Below are 12,305 nucleotides of genomic sequence, written 5' to 3'. Positions count from 1 at the left end.
GAAACACAGACGCACACACACACACACACACTCTAACAGGCAGTGACACTGTACCTCCATATTCATTATTTTATGTTTTTTTCAGCATAAGGAGACAAATCATGTGATGTAAACTAGGTTAATTTAGTCCTAGATTTATCAAAATTTGTTTTTATCATACCAAAGATAGCGCTATAACAACCATCGATATTGCTAAGCTCTATAAAAAAGTCACTTCAGTTACTAACGAAATCATTTATTGAACTTACGTAATCAAATATAAAACTATCTGTCCTTATCTATTGCATTGAGATGTTTGTTTATGCATTTGTTTACTCGCATGCCTTTAAAGATAATGTTCAAAGATATGCAATTTATCATGATACGCATCGATTAGTTGCGATAAAATACTAATGTTGTTTTAGTTTTATATCTAGGAAAATAAAATATTGCAATATCGAACATACTTTTAATTTTGAATGACGGTAGAGGATTTAGAGAAATAGATTACTTAAGATAGAAAAATAGAACAAAAGCTTTCAGCATTTAACATTCATGTTCTCATTGGATAATGAACTTATCTTATTTATTTATTTTTTTTTTTTTTTTTTTGTGCCGCTCAAAGATGACGGAGGCAAGGGACAGTTTCATTGCCCTATCAAGCAAGAAAATTAAAGACTGACCATATTATATATGGTCAGCGCGAAATCCCCCCTCTCCACCCAAGCCAGGACCATGGAAGGCAGGCAATGGCTGCTGATGAACTCAGCAGGTAGACCTATGGGCTCCCCCAAACACCCCATCCTTAGCTCACAAGGATGGTGATGTTGCAGCGATCATAGGAATTAACAAGTTTGAGCGGGACTCGAACCCTGGTCTGGCAATCACCAGGCAAGAACGCTACCACCAGGCCACCACAGCCCTGAGGGTCAGAGAGTAACTTCAAAGTCAACCGGAAAATATGGCTGAGGAAATAGAAGTTAGATAGACAGTTTAAAGAAAAGAGGAAAGCAAAAGTAATTTCCAGTGAATAAGGTCATTTCTCCAAAGTGCAGTGCCATCTATTAAGTTTTTATTAAAGATAAAAGTCGACAAGAAGCTAACCCTTTTTTAGATGTTTTAGTATTCAGACAAGGGAGGTATTTAGAAAAGTTACGAATGTTAATTCGTATAAACATTTTTATTCTAATCATCACTGGCCAATCGAAATTATGCTTTTCTCAAACCATGTTTTTAATGCCACGGCGGGCAAATTACCCTGTTTTCTTTGATGCTGAGCTTCGGAAATTTCACTATAAACTTCAGTTTTAAAGTATTCATCCCATTTCATAGACAAAACCTTTAAAAAACAAAAAGCAAACTTTTTAGGGATTTCTTTCGAACAATGGTTTTAATGTAAATACCTTCCACGTTTTACTTTTTGTTTTTTTGAAAGTTTGTACCTCTACCGGGAATATTGAAGCCATTCGGTATTAATATAATTTTTAGAAACAAACTATACAAATATTTATATATATATATATATATATATATATATATATATATATATATATATATATATATATATATATATATATATATATATATATATATATATATATTTTTTTTTTTTTTTTTTTTTTTTCCTGCGAGTGATATACCAAAGAATTTTACCTGTAAAGGTATCACCCATAGAGCGAATATCCAGGAAGATATTGTGTATGTAACAGGGACATGTTTAAAACAACCATGGCTATCCTTCCCCGAATAGAGTTAGCCTTGTTTTGAAGGATATGGGATAGGATTGGATACGTGGGAGAGCCGTTACAACTCCGATCCCAGTGTGCTACTGTAAACATGTCGCTGGTTCGCTATTCCTCCTTGCAGCGCCATCTTGTTTGGTTGCTTTGGATATTTTCTGCTTGTTTTGTTAAATTTTTGTTCGAATTCGAATTACGTCACCGAACAAATACAGTTCAGTAGTCAACCCATTGAGTGAAGAAGAATTTTTCTGTTATCTAAGTGTTGGCAAGTAAATGAGAAAAGAGGTGAATCTATAAAGAATAGGCAAAACTATTCAGTGTATGTGTTAGCAAACTAAAAACGAGCCATAGCCAGAGATAGATACACTGTAGTACTATCTGGCCAGTTAAAGAACCCAATAACTCTCTAGCGGTAGTATCTCAACAGGTGGCTCGTGCTTTGGCCACCCTACTGCCTATGCAAGAGAAAAGAAAAAAAAAGAGCAGAGCAGAGCAGAGAAATTCCGGGTAATACTGAGATGTCCAAAACCAAGCTGTCAGTCATATCGATCCAGTTTATCGATTTAGTTGGTTAGATCAATACAAGATTTAGCATGGGTGAAATGTTAGAATTAGCGTATTATTTTGTTCATGAAATTCCAGTGAGTACTGCAATAACCACCACTGGAAAACCGTTAAATTCCAACATTACGGTTTAATACATATAAGTTAAATACCTCACTTTTGACTAAATAGTTTTGTAAATAGTTTTAGGAAGTAAGTGCAAATGATAATAATTATGTCTTTTGGAAGCATCTTAATTTTTGGTAGATATAGCAAATAGCTCGTTAGATATTCTATAGTAGCACCTATCTAGACGCAACACGCATACAGACACACACACACACACACACATATATATATATATATTTATATATATATACACACACACACACACATATATATATATATATATATATATATATATATATATATATATATATGTATATATATATATACACACAAATATATTTGTATATATATGTATATATATACATACATAATTTACACATATATATAAATATACATATATATGAATATATACAGTATATATATATATATATATATATATATATATATATATATATATATATATATACATATATATATAATTATATATGTATTTATATATTTGTGTATATATATTTATATGTATGTATATATATATATATATATATATATATATATATATATATATATATATATATATATATATATATATATATATATATATATATATATACAACCGAGGATGAACATTGAAAGGAATGAATGCTTGAATTGTTGTGACAAAGAATTATGCAATCACTAAGGTAGATGTGTTTATATAATTAAGTTTTGGTAACAGAGGACCCGAAATCACACCATGAGAATATGAACAAATTAAGGTTTTGCTCCAATCTTTTCATTGGGACACTTCAGTCAAGGTCTTTCTGAGACTCTTGATAATAATAATAATAATAATAATAATAATAATAATAATAATAATAATAATAATAATAATAATAATAATAATAATAATAATAATAATAATAATAATAATAATAATAATTAATGTAATCGTATTATCATTTTCTTGTATTTGTTGACTGGTTTTCATATATGAAAGACACCTCTGATATAAAAAAGGAAATTATTATCATTTTTATTTTTATTTTTATTATTATTATTATTATTAGCTAAGCGACAACCCTAGTTGGAAAAGTTGAATGCTATAAGCCCAAGTGCACCAACAAGGAAAAATAGCCAATTAAGTAAAGTAAGCAAGGAAATAAATAAACTAAAAGTGAAGATATGAACAAATAAAATGAACTATTTTAAGATCATGTAACAACATTATAAAGGATATTTCATTTACCATTATTCAATAAATACTTTTGAACGGTCACATCTTATATAAAGAAGCTTCATAGGCCCTTTGCTGTAGAAGCTTCATAGGCCCTTTGCTGTAAAAAAAATGAACAGGAATACATTTTATCGTATAATATATATTTTCGAAGCAAAAGTTTTGTGAAACTAGATCGTATGTGAGAAAAAAAACAGACTAAACACATTATAATTAATTCTTGTGTATATGGTATAACAAAGTATCAGGGCTTTCGCACGAATGACAGTAAAAAAATCAGACAGAGACAGTAATACATTTTGAAAAAAGGCTTATGTGTATATGAATAGATAAGGTAATCACAATCGAACTGATATGAATATCACTGCTGATAATCATTATCTATGTTGTAATTTGAAATCAATAAATTACATACTAATCGAAATCACTGTCACTGTAATTACAAGCAGCTTTTTTATAACGATAAATTCTTTTCTGTGTTAGGATTGGATTCCTGACGCCATGGAGCTCACCTTTCTAAGGATATTCGGAAGAAACTTCTAGTAGTAGTTTATCGTTTGATATTTCACTAAATTCCTCAAACCTGTTCTCCGTTACGTGTCTCGATTCTAACTTATTGATAGTGCCGAGATCGGTCTGTTTCAGACCTCTGGCTTAAAAGATCAAGGTCATCATTTCATAGCACAGCAGTGTGACGTATTGCTTAAACAATAATGTCAACATACCAGGTGTGTTTATATGAATGTCACACAACTTCCAGATTATTATCAGTGAAACCACGTTCCTTGTGACTGCAAAATTCGTATTTGATGAAGGTTTTGAATCTTTTATTCATAAGAATGCAGGAGAAAGTCGTCTTGGTTTTAACGTATATCGATTCCAAAATAGGTTTTTCATAACTGGGGTTTACAAATTCAGTTCACTTTGAAGCTATATATTGTTAGTAACTATCGCAGATTCTATTCAGTACTTTGGTACTTACGTAAAAATATACATACTCTCACACAAACAAAAACACACGCAATATATATTCATATAATTAGAGACTGATAGATAGATACATGCACTAACACATGCACAAACACGCACACACACACGCGTGCGCGCACACGCGTGCGTGCACACACACACACGCGCACGCGCGCGCACACATATATATATACATATAAATATATATATATATATATATATATATATATATATATATATATATATATATATATATATATATATGCAAAATAGTCTACTAGGAAATTAGAAATATAGGGTAAATTCTAACTAGTTTCGCAGGTGTTTCAGTGGGTGGAACTCATATTCCAATAGCAAGGTTATTTGAAATGTTAGATGATATTCCTTTTATGCCTTTCGAGTGTTTAAAGGCTGCTCATGAATGGTAGCGGCAAGGGACGATAACAATGTCCCAGCTAGCAGGATAATACCCTAGAGACAGACCATATATACCGGTACATATGATTAGAGCCCAAGTCCTCTCTCCCCAAGGGAGGGCTAGGCAATGGGTGCTCATTACTCAGCAGGTAGACGACCTATAGGCTCCCCAATACCACACATCCTTAGCTCACAAGGATGGTGAGGTTGCAGATACTAAAGAAACTATGAAGCTTCAGCAGGACTTGAACCCCAGTCCGGCGTTCGCCAGGCAGGGACGTTCCCAATAGGCCACCACAACCCCAATATGTCTTTTTATTGATATGCGTTCATCCTCATTTAAAGATATTTATGTATAATCAGAAACATATCCATGCATACACAATATACTTACACACAAGTAGGCTACATGTATATACATAAAGTAGATGTACACACACCAAATATATATATATATATATATATATATATATATATATATATATATATATATATATATACATACATATACCCAGGCACTTCCCCCAATTTTGGGGGGTAGCCGACACCAGCAATGAAACAAAACAAAAAGGGGACCTCTACTCTCTACGTTCCTTCAGCCTAACCAGGGACTCAACCGAATTCAGCTGGTACTGCTAGGGTGCCACAGCCCAACCTCCCACATTATCCACCACAGATGAAGCTTCATAATGCTGAATCCCCTACTGTTGCTACCTCCGTGGTCATCTAAGGCATCGGAGGAAGCAGCAGGGCCTACTGGAACTGCGTCACAATCACTCGCCATTCATTCCCATTTCTAGCACGCTCTCTTGCCTCTCTCGCATCTGTCCTCCTTTCACCCAGAGCTTTCTTCACACCATCCATCCACCCAAACCTTGGCCTTCCTCTTGTACTTCTCCCATCAACTCTTGCATTCATCACCTTCTTTAGCAGACAACCATTTTCCATTCTCTCAACATGGCCAAACCACCTCAACACATTCATATCCACTCTAGCCGCTAACTCATTTCTTACACCCGTTCTCTCCCTCACCACTTCGTTCCTAACCCTATCTACTCGAGATACACCAGCCATACTCCTTAGACACTTCATCTCAAACACATTCAATTTCTGTCTCTCCGTCACTTTCATTCCCCACAACTCCGATCCATACATCACAGTTGGTACAATCACTTTCTCATATAGAACTCTCTTTACATTCATGCCCAACCCTCTATTTTTTACTACTCCCTTAACTGCCCCCAACACTTTGCAACCTTCATTCACTCTCTGACGTACATCTGCTTCCACTCCACCATTTGCTGCAACAACAGACCCCAAGTACTTAAACTGATCCACCTCCTCAAGTAACTCTCCATTCAACATGACATTCAACCTTGCACCACCTTCCCTTCTCGTACATCTCATAACCTTACTCTTACCCACATTAACTCTCAACTTCCTTCTCTCACACACCCTTCCAAATTCTGTCACTAGTCGGTCAAGCTTCTCTTCTGTGTCTGCTACCAGTACAGTATCATCCGCAAACAACAACTGATTTACCTTCGATTCATGGTCATTCTCGCCTACCAGTTTTAATCCTCGTCCAAGCACTCGAGCATTCACCTCTCTCACCACTCCATCAACATACAAGTTAAACAACCACGGCGACATCACACATCCCTGTCTCAGCCCCACTCTCACCGGAAACCAATCACTCACTTCATTTCCTATTCTAACGCATGCTTTACTACCTTTGTAGAAACTTTTCACTGCTTGCAACAACCTTCCACCAACTCCATATAACCTCATCACATTCCACATTGCTTCCCTATCAACTCTATCATATGCTTTCTCCAGATCCATAAACACAACATACACCTCCTTACCTTTTGCTAAATATTTCTCGCATATCTGCCTAACTGTAAAAATCTGATTCATACAACCCCTACCTCTTCTAAAACCACCCTGTACTTCCCAGATTGCATTCTCTGTTTTATCCTTAATCCTATTAATCAATACTCTACCATACACTTTTCCAACTACACTCAACAAACTAATACCTCTTGAATTACAACACTCATGCACATCTCCCTTACCCTTATATAGTGGTACAATACATGCACAAACCCAATCTACTGGTACCATTGACAACACAAAACACACATTAAACAATCTCACCAACCATTCAAGTACAGTCACACCCCCTTCCTTCAACATCTCAGCTTTCACACCATCCATACCAGATGCTTTTCCTACTCTCGTTTCATCTAGTGCTCTCCTCACTTCCTCTATTGTAATCTCTCTCTCATTCTCATCTCCCATCACCGGCACCTCAACACCTGGAACAGCAATTATATCTACCTCCCTATTATCCTCAACATTCAGCAAACTTTCAAAATATTCCGCCCACCTTTTCCTTGCCTCCTCTCCTTTTAACAACCTTCCATTTCCATCTTTCACTGTCTCTTCAATACTTTAACCAGCCTTCCTTACTCTCTTCACTTCTTTCCAAAACTTCTCCCTATTCTCTTCATATGACTGACCCAATCCCTGACCCCACCTCAGGTCAGCTGCCCTCTTTGCCTCACGTACCTTGCACTTTACTTCCACATTTTCTCTCTATATTTTTCATACTTCTCTATACTATTATTCTGCAGCCATTTTTCAAAAGCCCTCTTTTTCTCTTCCACTTTTACCTTCACTCCTTCATTCCACCATTCACTGCCCTTCCTCATGCTGCCTCCAACAAACTTCTTGCCACATACATCACTTGCAATCCCAACAAAATTTTCTTTTACTAACTTCCACTCCTCCTCTAAATTACCAGTTTCTCTTACTCTCACCTCGTCATATGCCATTTTCAACCTTTCCTGATATTTACTTTTTACCCCCGGTTTTATTAACTCTTCAACCCTCACTACCTTCCTTTTACATCCACCTACTCTATTTCCCCATTCTTTTGCTACAACTAATTTTCCTTCCACCAAAAAATGATCAGACATACCGTTTGCCATACCCCTAAACACGTGCACGTCTTTCAAACTTCCAAACATTCTTTTAGTTATCAACACATAATCCATTAATGCCCTTTCTACTACTCTTCCATTTGCCACTCTTACCCATGTATACTTATTTTTATCTTTCTTTTTAAAGAAGCTAGCACTAATTACCATCTCTTGTTCAACACATATCTACCAGTCTCTCATCACTCTCATTTTCACCTGGTACGCCATACTTCCCAATGACACCTTCTACCTCTCCAGCGCCCACTCTAGCATTTAAGTCACCCATGACAACTACATAATTCCTTCTACCCAGTCCTTCTACACACCTAGTTAATTCATTCCAGAACTCATTCCGCTCTTCTTCACTTTTCTCACTACCTGGCCCATACGCACTGACAAACGCCCAACATTCCCTACCCAACCTAACCCTTACCCACATTAACCTAGATGATATCTCCTTCCATTCCACTACTTTACCTGTCATCCATTCACTCAGCAATAACGCCACACCCTCTCTCGGTCTTCCCCTTTCAATCTCAGACACTCTACCAGACATTCCACCAAACATCACTTCACCCTTTCCTTTCATCTTTGTCTCACACAAGGCCAATACATCCATCCTTCTACTTCTAAACATACTTCCAATCTCACATCTTTCACTCTCTATCGTACTACATCCACGCACATTCAAACACCCCAAAACTAGAGTGCGGGGAGCAGTCACTCTCTCCTCAGCTCCATCTCCTTGTCGATGTCTCGTAGGAATTTTACACAGGAGAGGGGGTTCCCAGCCCCCTCGTCCCGTCCCTTTTAGTCGCCTCTTACGACACGCAGGGATAACGATGGCGCTATTCTAATTTTTATATGCCCCCGCGGCCACAGGGGGCATATATATATATATATATATATATATATATATATATATATATATATATGTATATATAAATATAATATATATATATATATATATATATATATATATACATATATATATATACATATATATATATATATATATGTGTGTGTGTGTGTGTGTGCGCGCGTGAATTTTACTTACTTTAAAGTCTATTTTCCTGGTTCTATTACACAAGAAACCCCAAGCACTACCTTTGCTTTCAAAGAATTCTAGAAATTTATGATCCAGTTCTTAGTCGCTTTACCAATTCGGGAGACTTTTTTTCACTTATATCTCACACTACACCATTTAGGAGATGATGTAACTTATTCAGGTCTCTTTTTTTATAGTGTTGAGTTTTTCCTTCATAATAGGTAATTATATTGGCACTTTACGATTTTTTTATTCCACTCATGCACTTTTAGCTGGCTCCACTTTGTTTACGTTTCCTTTTCTTTTCTAAAGTTCTCCCATCGAGATGTTACAATACCCTTAACAGCTATAAGTAAGATTCCATCAATGGGCACATGTTATCATATACAATTCTATTCATCGTATTATATAAAGTTATAAGGCAGTCAAAAAGAGCCTGATAAACGTTGGTTGTCATAACCACAGGGAGTATTGATAACAATATTTATATTCTTTGTAACTTCGTCAATAAATACACTCGGAAAGAAATTTTGTCTACTTTTAAAGCTTATTTTCCTTAGTACAGCGTATTTCTAGCGAGATGAGCTAAATATTTTAAGCTTTTGCACTGGAGAATAGTACACTTCACTTCCACATTAATATCCGATACAATATTATTCATTGTACTCCTGAAACTAAATTCAGCGTATGGCCAACCAAAACTGTAGCACAATCAACGTTATTTACCAATTGATAAGATTCCAATATCTCATTAAATGCTGAAACATCATACTTTTATTGGTCATCCATCTAAAAATTGAAGTCTCCACAGATAACCAATTCAATTTTTTCTATGATAATCATCTAAATGAGGATAATTAATTCCTCAATACATATATTTGAATTAGTTCTTAGAGGTTTGTAATCTATTACGATATATATTTTTCTATTATTGTGTGTAAAGTGTATTTTCATATATTCAAAACTTGGTTCACTAGTACTTAATATCACCTATTGGGTGTCTTTTCAGCAATCATAGCCTTGTCAAAGTCATTTAACCATGTTTCAGATATGACAAATATGTCAAAACATATCCCATTCATCAATTACCTTATCTGAATGATACCATTTCTAACATATCCTCAATTTATGACGTCCTTAAAACCCATGAACCGCATTTCCTTTTAGTCTCATCAGTTCCAACTCTTGTGCATTGCAATATCTTGAATTCACTATAGGCCTATGATCACTTTGTTTTCTTCTACTTAGTTCAATTTATACATTCTACCACCTGGGAGCTATATTCCTCGCTCTTATGATTTCCTGCATATTTCCCACACATCTTGTCTACAGTCTTGAACTCACAGTCTTTTTAAAAATGTCCACACCTTTGGGAGTAGAAGTAGGTGATCGCCTGGTACCTATCACGTATGCTATACGTTGCTCATCGCAACATAACTTTGTCGCCATTATCATGAATAGCATACCGAACTTCAGGATCACATTTCAGCATGAAGTGGGTATTCCTACACTCCACGCTTTTCTTGAATTATTGTGATAATTATTATCATTAGTATACTATATATGCATGAATATGTTTCTGATTATACATGAATATTTTAAAATGAAAATATTAATAATGATAACAGCAACATGAATAACAGACTTGTCTTCTCTACATCATGAATCGGATTCTAACAATGATTCCTGTGAATTAAGTTATAATAGCATTAATTACTTCGTCTTCATTGCTGAATACATCGCATATTATTGTTTTTTTTTTTTTTTTTAGTTTTCCAATTTTTCTTTTTACGGTGTCAGCAACCACGGTTTGAAAATTGTTTACTGCTTCGTCTTTAATCCTGCCATCAACGAAATTTATATTTCCTTATGAAGTATCCCTTTTAGTGCTTTTTAATTCAGATTATTTTCTGGTGGTGATCTTCGTTGATTCTTATGTTGATTTGATTACTAACAGATTTTTTACCATAACATTTTCAGAAAATGCCATTTTCTCATCTTCTGGGGGTCATCAGCGTTTGAAGTGTTATTGTTATTGTCTGGATATTATTATTATTATTATTATTATTATTATTATTATTATTATTATTATTATTATTATTATTATTATCATAATAAGCTAGGCTATAACCCTAGTTGGAAAAGCTAGATGTTATACGTCCAAGAACCCCAACAAGGAAAACTAGTCCAGCGAAGAAAGGGAAAAAAAATGAAATAAATAAACTACGAGAAGAATAAACAATGAAAATAGAATATTTTGAGAACGGTAGCCTGGGTAGGATCCGCTGATTCAGCGGTATTCCGAATATTGTATTCCAATTAAGCAATTCTAGCTTCATGTTCTCCTATTTGAGATTTTCTTCTCTATATCTTGCGTTTTTTTTATAGTAACTTTAGCTTCACCTACACAATCAATGCAGAGTCACAGCATTTTTTCTATATATGCATCACTGGTGTTAGTATCTATATAGAAACACTTCTTGATGTAGTAACTATAACAAAAATCACATTCTATCTAATTTTATCGTTATCCATTTGGAGATCTCCACGAGATTTATTTTCACTTATGTTCTTCCATAAAAACAACTAATATTTCAAATATTTCATCTACGAAAGTAAACGAGAACAACTTAGTGAGAGAGAGAGAGAGAGAGAGAGAGAGAGAGAGAGAGAGAGAGAGTACCGCTGATACGTCTGCACTAGTATATCATATACACATATTCATGTATATATGCACATATAACACAATCCATATAAAGATTCATGCACATACATGTTTGTACATATTTGACATATCAATGCATATACTGTATATAAAAACATTCACAAGTAACACCAAAGCATATATATATATATATATATATATATATATATATATATATATATATATATATATATATATATATATATATATATATATATACTCACTCACTCACTCCACTGGCTGCGGGCCTCCATGGCTCTTTGCCGCCGCTACAAGAAGCTTCCAACGACCACGGTCCTGCGCAAAATCCCACCAATCCCCCGGATCATCCACTCCAAGCTTTGTCATGTCCCTTTTTATATTATCAGACCATCTCATACGGGGTCTTCCTGGAGGTCGGCTGCCCTCTGGTTGTCCTCTAGTAATCTGGCTTATCAGTCTATCCTCATCGGTCCTGGCCACATGTCCTGCCCACCTCAGTCTCTGTGCCATAATTGTGCTTGTTATCAGGGGTACTTCTGTCATTTCTCTCAGTTCATTGTTATGCCTTCTTCTCCATTGCCCCATCTCCACA

At 35.0% G+C, this 12,305-nt stretch overlaps 1 protein-coding gene across 4 annotated transcripts in view; it reads right to left on the bottom strand.

Annotated features, from left to right (window-relative positions):
* The window catches only part of LOC137647980 (spermidine/spermine N(1)-acetyltransferase-like protein 1), a 107,718-nt gene that overhangs the window by 34,120 nt on the left and 61,293 nt on the right, over positions 1–12,305 (bottom strand). The window contains exon 1 of one of the 4 annotated variants that reach the window (XM_068380931.1): positions 9,037–9,693. The exons of 1 other annotated variant lie outside the window; for it this stretch is intronic. The gene's annotated coding sequence lies outside the window, so the exon portion shown is untranslated. Of the gene's footprint in view, positions 1–3,618; positions 3,713–4,118; positions 4,267–9,036; positions 9,694–12,305 lie in introns of those variants that run through there. 2 more of the 4 variants (XM_068380940.1, XM_068380945.1) reach the window with 2 other exon arrangements.

The sequence above is a fragment of the Palaemon carinicauda genome, chromosome 1 (assembly GCF_036898095.1).
Source record: "Palaemon carinicauda isolate YSFRI2023 chromosome 1, ASM3689809v2, whole genome shotgun sequence".
Classification (NCBI taxonomy): domain Eukaryota; kingdom Metazoa; phylum Arthropoda; class Malacostraca; order Decapoda; family Palaemonidae; genus Palaemon; species Palaemon carinicauda.
This window is presented reverse-complemented; position numbering and strand designations above follow the sequence as displayed.